The sequence below is a fragment of the Oryzias melastigma genome, unplaced genomic scaffold (assembly GCF_002922805.2).
Source record: "Oryzias melastigma strain HK-1 unplaced genomic scaffold, ASM292280v2 sc01628, whole genome shotgun sequence".
Classification (NCBI taxonomy): Eukaryota; Metazoa; Chordata; class Actinopteri; order Beloniformes; family Adrianichthyidae; genus Oryzias; species Oryzias melastigma.
Genome location: NW_023418210.1, coordinates 1 through 7,069, shown reverse-complemented (window position 1 = coordinate 7,069; position 7,069 = coordinate 1). Strand labels below are relative to the sequence as shown.

The 7,069-nt window shown below is 36.1% G+C and overlaps 1 long non-coding RNA gene across 1 annotated transcript; it reads right to left on the bottom strand.

Annotated features, from left to right (window-relative positions):
* Nucleotides 1-2,911: 2,911 nt before the first annotated feature.
* LOC112138169 lies at nucleotides 2,912-7,059 on the bottom strand. Its single transcript, XR_002917720.2, has 3 exons — nucleotides 6,346-7,059; nucleotides 4,429-4,467; nucleotides 2,912-3,212 (listed from the first exon to the last, which is right to left on the bottom strand). It is a non-coding gene; the product is annotated as an uncharacterized LOC112138169 (long non-coding RNA).
* Between the last annotated feature and the right edge of the window lie 10 nt (nucleotides 7,060-7,069).

Below are 7,069 nucleotides of genomic sequence, written 5' to 3'. Positions count from 1 at the left end.
GAAAAAGAAGCATAATAATAATTTCCATTTAGATAGAAGCTGAAATCACTGCAGGATGATTTAAAACAAACTGAATGTCCATAAACCTTTGTTTCTCTGCTACAATCGTGAAAAGGTGAGATTTAGATTACTGTGTCCATGTAAGTTCACAAAAATGAAAAGATAAAGCATATAGGCTATAACATTTATGCTCGAGTAAAAATATTTTAGCTTGAAAAAATAACAAGATAAACTATTCTCTCCACAAGGAAAGGACAGTGAGGTTTTGTATCTTCAGACACACGAGGTGCATATTTGCATAAACCCCTCTTGTATATGAGGCTACACTTTATTTATATTCATTTAGATTTTAACCACCATTAAAAATGTTATTAAAGAGGAGAGTCTAAACTAAAGCTGGATGGTCAACCATGGTCAAAATCCCCCTCATAGATGACCATCCCCCCATAGTCACTTATTTTTTGATATGCAAGTGAGATTCTAAGAAAAAAATCTTCGTTTTTATTTCTCTGTCACGTTATTAAAAGTCCCCCCATAACAATTTTTTTTATTTAAAAAAAAAACAAGTTCCCAGTAGTGTTTTAATTATAATTATGAAGTTTTTAACCAAAATCCCAAAACCTAAAAGACTTAAAAAGACATTTTTGGTGATCTGAAGCCTCTGTTTCCAAAAACTCCTCTGAGGGGGCGTGCCTTTTTGAGCTGAGCTGCTCCGCCCCTGATCCCCCCCTGTCTGATTATATTAGCTCTGTGTCTCGCTAGCATAAATCTTCCCCGCTGCAACATAAAAACGTCTATCAATACCGGTACTGTCCAGCCGTCTGGTTCTGATCCGGATGTCAGCTCAGATGAGGAAGTTAAGATTCCTCCAAAATCCTGATTCTTTCTCCTTCTAGTTCACCAAAGACTCTTTTAGCTAATTCTACGATGTTTATTGACGTTGCACTGACCAATACATAAGATGTTTTTTTAGTTCTGTAAGAAATCGAACATATTTCATGACAGAACGAAACATTTTAATGTTGCAATGATTCAATCTAACACAGTAATGTAGATATTTTAGTGCGATATGTTGTAACAGCTATGAATAAGGAAAAAGACCTTCAAAAATCTATGAATTGAGCTAAAAAATCTTTTACATTTTCTTCACAAAGGAGTGATAAAAAGATATTTTTCAAAGTAACTTTTTAAAAGTGTGTACTTCTGCTAAACACTAAGAATGTCCGCTGGTGTGTGGTTTGTCCTTATTTAAAGCTTAGTAATGGCTTAGAATGGCGTTCTATCACAGCAATGACTGTAATGTTGGATTTTATGGCCCTGCAGAAGCAGACGTGATCACATCAGTCTCATGTCTGCTCACAGAGTGTGAATGTGAAGCTGGGAGCCACGCAGTAAATCCTGAGACGACCCCTCTCGTCATCAACAGCTGCACGGCTGAACAAATCTCAGACAAAAACTCTGCATTTATCACTAGAATGAGAATATTTTCCTTTTAGCTGTTTAAACTTACAGCCGGACTTCAGGATGAATGTCTGAGCAGCCAAGAGCCAGGCAATAATTAGACGGACTGTATCGCATGTAGAATCAGACGCTCATTTTCTTGGAATGGTCACTAATGTTGGGATGTTAGCCCCGGAGCGATGCTGCTTAAAATTAGTTTTAAAATGAACTTGCATTAAATAATTACAGCTTTTCAATTATTACTATATACATAATACTATTGCTGACTTCATTCTATTGCCCCTCTCTACCATCCTTTTATTTCTGTTTTCAATTACATTTTTCTTTGATTTTCATCTTATTGTTTCTTTACTATTCTTTGTTTAGTCTCATCTTTTCAATAACAACTTGATATCTTTCGCTAATATTTTTGAAAAGGAAAGTTTTAAAGACCCACTGATGAAAATTGTGTGTTTTTAACATCTTCTTGTTAGGACGTATTTTAAATCAATTTAGCTTAAAATTGCATTTCTAAGTATTTTATATACAAATTCCTGCAGATTAAAAAATGCAGTTTTAAAAAGATTGTATTGATCACTAAAACCTCACAGGAGTTAAAAACTATCTGACTGCAACTTCAGTCTGGAGAGCATATATAACCAGAGCATCCGTATTATGTTGCCATTTCACCAAATCTTTAGCTCAGTTATACTTTTAAACTTTAGCTCCATTCTTATGCAGATGATACCCTGCTACACATATAGAAAACAAAGCTTTAAAAACAACTTTAAAACTCAACTAATTCATGGAATATTTGAATTTTTAAGAGCGATTTTTTAATTTACCGGATACATAATTATGCCAAACTGTAAAATGAGGTAACGAAGTACGGGTGGGATTGTATAAATCTGCTTATTCCCACTCATCTTCGAGCAATCAATCAAATTATACTTAACGTAGTTAATAATTACGAAATTAAATGAACAAAATGTGACAGAAGTGTGTTTTTTTGTTTGTTTTCTATTTTCTAATCAATGCATTTCATTTTTTTCTGTAATACGTTTGAAATATTTGTGTGTTTTGTCCCGTATTTTTCCCAATCTGTGCTTTAAATAAACCAATCAACCAATTAATCAATTAAAAAACAGATTCAGGTATTTCAACATTGCAAAAAACACTGTTTTCTGGAAAAGATTTATGTTTTTTTTTTAAGCAGCTCAATTCAAAACCAATTACAGAAAACAACAACTTGGTTAAACAAACACCAGATTTTGTACTTGAGTTTGTAAAGTTTGTGTGATTTTCTAAAATAAATCTGAGACAGGAAATTGAATTTTTTACACTTGATTCGTCATCATTGAGCTCTTCAACGATACTGTAATAGTTTTTTTTTTTTGGCTTTCAAATAGTTCAAATATCTTTTGCAGTGTGTTATCACAGGAACTCCAGTAATGTGGATGCAAATTAAAGATTTTTTGGACCAATTTTACATCAAGCAACCTTCTGAAGCTGGTTTCTGTCACCTACGTTCCTGTTTGAAGCTGTATTTCAGTTGGAAGGATGCTTCGGGATAAATTCCAGAGAACCCTTTGAGATTTACAGCGGAGGGTCGGCTGGTCGCTGATTCATGTGGCGCAGTGACAAATTAAACATCTACTGAACACTCACCACATGAGGTGTTGATGGCATCCCGCAACTCAGCGTACTTCCACTTGCTCAGCTCGTACTTCTTGGTGCCAGCAGCCGCCTTGGTGGCCTGGACCTGTGGACCTCTAATAAACGGGACAGAATGAGGACGCAGGAGGTTAGATGCAGCAGGAGCTCCAAGTTTATCCAGTCATTGGGGATTTGCATGGATGGAGTTCACTGAGGGTGTAATTTTAGTTATTTGCAGAAAAAAATGCTAAAAGAGTAGAGCTTTATTTCTCATCGTTGCTAACAAACAAATCTATCTTTTACAGGCTCGTGCTTTAGCATCTATGGAGCTAAAACAGGAGAAAAACACTCGTCCAGTAAACTCCACCCAAGTTGAACACAAAACGTGAGACACATTCTCACACAATGAGGCAAAGTTGCATTGCTGGAGCTACGGGTTTGTTATAAAGTCAGGATGAAAGCAGGGAAGACTTTGGAGAGAAGGAGGGGTCAGAAAACTGTGAGAAGGAGAAGTTGCTCTAACATCTACAGGGTTGGAGGACATCGTTACAATGCATGCTATTACAGCCGCCAGGACGTCAAGAAGCGCCGCCGCTGGCGTTTGTCGGTCAAATCGTAAACAGTCTTTGGACAGCTTGAAATGTGCAGTTTGGTTAACTCAAACGGAAAAAGTTCAACAAACTTTAAGATTATAGAGACGTAATCCAGATTCATGTTGATTAATCTCAGTCGACCTCGACACCCACAGACACAAAACTGAAGACAAAAAGATGGATTTGAACTCTCACCTCCTCCATGATCTGAACTCACATCCCTGTTTGAGTTAATGTGCACCTCCTTTAGGGGCGTCAAACTCCCGGCCTCGAGGGCCGGGGTCCTACATGTAGTCTAACCACCCCGCCTCTGAAGCTTCTTATAGACTAATTTTTACTAAAACTTTTACTAAAACTGACCCCATCTTTTCAGATTATTGAGTAATCTAAACTGAGAAATAACCTGGAGTAATCTGTGGTCACCACTGTAAAGAAGATCAACCGGATCACAACGAAAAGACAAATAACTTTAGTCGGAAAATGAAGAACAAAGAAGCAAAGAGAGTGACTTGAAAATTCTGGTACTTCTTCTGCAAAGGTCAGCAGATCAGAGACACGGAAGAAGATTGTTCAAGTGAAAAATCAGAGAATCAAAAACCCAAAAAATCTGAATTATCTTTCCATGATAAATAATCAAATATTCATAGTATTTGACAGATGTTGCTATTGTGATAAAAAAAAAGAGTCAGAAAGACTGAAACGTGGGATTTTTTGGTTGAGACGGACGGTTTTTACCCACCGAGACAGAAGTTCAGACATTTCCTTCGCCATTTCCTCCCTAAAAGCATGATGGTTTGAATATTAATAGGTTAGTAATTAGACATTTATTATAGGAAAAAACAAAAAAGAAGCAAGAACAAAAATGTACACATAAAAATACGAACAAGTTGGAGATTTTTTTTACATTTTTTTACATTTTGTAAAACAACAAAAAAAGTGATTTTTTTTGATTATAAGTAATTGTTAAAAATGTTGGTCATAATCAACACATTTGGAGTCAAATTAGACTTTGACCAAAAATTGATTGAAAGCTGAAATTTGATTGTGCAAACCCGGGAGTGGATATTAGTCTTAAGTTATTTAGTTATGAAAATGCCACTAGTGGTAGAGCTGGGTTGATAAATAAATTTGAATCAATCTAAGCTTAATATATAAATACTTGATCCATAAAAATATAGATCGATTTAGCACAACGTTCGCTATCTTAATGCTAACAATGAATAGAATTTTCCATAGGACGGCTAATGCTAACGCTCAGTTGACCTAAACATAAATTGCTGACTAAATCAACATTTTTATAAACTGGTATTATCGATACCCAGCCCAACTAGTGGTAATACTAAGAGCTAAACAGGTTTGCTTTTATTACATCTTATTAATCTGGCAATAAATAAAAGTGCTAATAAAGTGGATAATGCTTGAATTTTACTAGAAAAATATCTATTTTTGAGCAAAGCTCCTCTCTGCCTCTCTTGTTTCTTCATCTTATGGTATCTTTTCCCTTTTCCCACCATTTCCAGTGACATCATTCTCCACACAGGGAGCTGATGGTTCGTCTAAAAAAGATGGTGCAATACATCAACAGACCCTCATAAATCCTTCTGCTGTCCAGCTTTTAGCTGCCGTCTTTTTACTTGAATACTGGCTTTAATGTCCAGCTCAGACCATCATTCTTAATAATCCATTTATAGGTATAAATGGAAGAAACACTGCATAATGCTCAACATGTGTAGAGAAATATTATAAATGTTACAGCTCTTCAGACCACTTCAGCAGAAATACAAAAAGTATTTTCCAATTTTTTATGCATCAAAAAGACTAAAAAAAAATCGAATCCTTACTAATGTTAATCATCCTTCTCTTATTTTTTAAAGACAGTCCTTGTATGACAATGAGTTGGCCAAAATTAAAAATAATATGACTTAATGGCTGTGAAACTTAATCCAAACTGATATAATTTCCTTGCATGAAAACACATTTGCTACAGCCAATTACCAGCATATAAACTTCATTTCCACAGCACTGAAAGAAAAGAACGGCAAAACTCAATTAAAACTGGAGCAAGCGAGCAGGAAGACGGGAAATCTTGATGGAGGAGAAGAGTGAGTCTAACGTATTCGAGAGAGAAGAGACGACAATAGAAAAGGTCAAATGTGTAAATGAGAGTTCCAATAATTTGGAGAATAAACTAGCTTTTCCTGCACGTGTGAAGATTCCACAGACAATCAGAAAGCCATTTAGCGCTCTCAATGTGCATGAATTCTTCTGACTTTTTTTTTTAGCAGTTTAGAAACAAAGCAATGTTTGTACCTTTGAAAGTAATGGCAGAAAAGTGCTGAAAAGTGGAACCTTCTGCAGGGTAAAATGCTGTGATGCACCACTCAGCACCCTCAAACATGCATAAGAGGGTAATGTGGCCACTTTAACAGCTGACTCACTCTGTGAAACTCCATTTTCCACTCTCAGAGGCACTGTGTGTGCGAAGGGAAGGGTGCTGGCGACAAACCGAAACACTGGGAAGCTTCTCCGCTAAACTGTTTCACTGCAGTAATCCTGAGCTGAACTGGCCAAGCGCGGCTGATTTATTACCGATGCACTAAAGAATTCCCCACAGAGTCCTGCAGGTGTAGAGCTTAGAGTGTTAGAGGAAACCTACATGGTCAAGTTCTTGAATTTTGGGGTCGCAGCGCCACTGTGGACAAAAAAAATAAAAGATGGTAAAATGGAGAGGCAATGAAGGACACGGCAAAACCAATCATGACGGGAACCGTGATTCTTCCCATCGAGAAATGATCTGCTTATTGAGTCTGATTAGAACATTATGCACTAGATTTATTAAAAAATAATTATTATAATTATTGAAAAAAATGACAAAAGGAAAATTTGGAAAATTATTCTGAAATTCACTTAATCAAATAAATTAACCAGCTTTTATGAACAATTTATTTTTGTTTTTAAAAATTAACTTAAGGATCACTTTGTGGATGTTCAACTTTAAAGTGTTTGTTTACAAGAAATTATGGAGAAAACTGACAGATTGCTTAACTTTAAACATGAGATAATCAGGTCAGTGTGTCTGTGAAGCTACGTTCACGTCACCTCATGTCCACACGTGTTCAAGAGACCACTGTTAATAAAAACTACCAATATCAGGCTTTACATACAAAACACGCGACCACTGATCGTGCATTGAAAGCTAAAACAGGTCAAACTTTGTCCAATCGGGGACTCGGATTTGATGGTGACTTGACGGATTTGTAAATTGATCAAATTGGAGAAATTAATAATTGCAGTTTTGCCCGGACGATATTCTATTACATCAAATCTACATCGGAAAAGATCTTTGAGAGATTTTGCACCTAGCCTCTTCCAACTGAAAC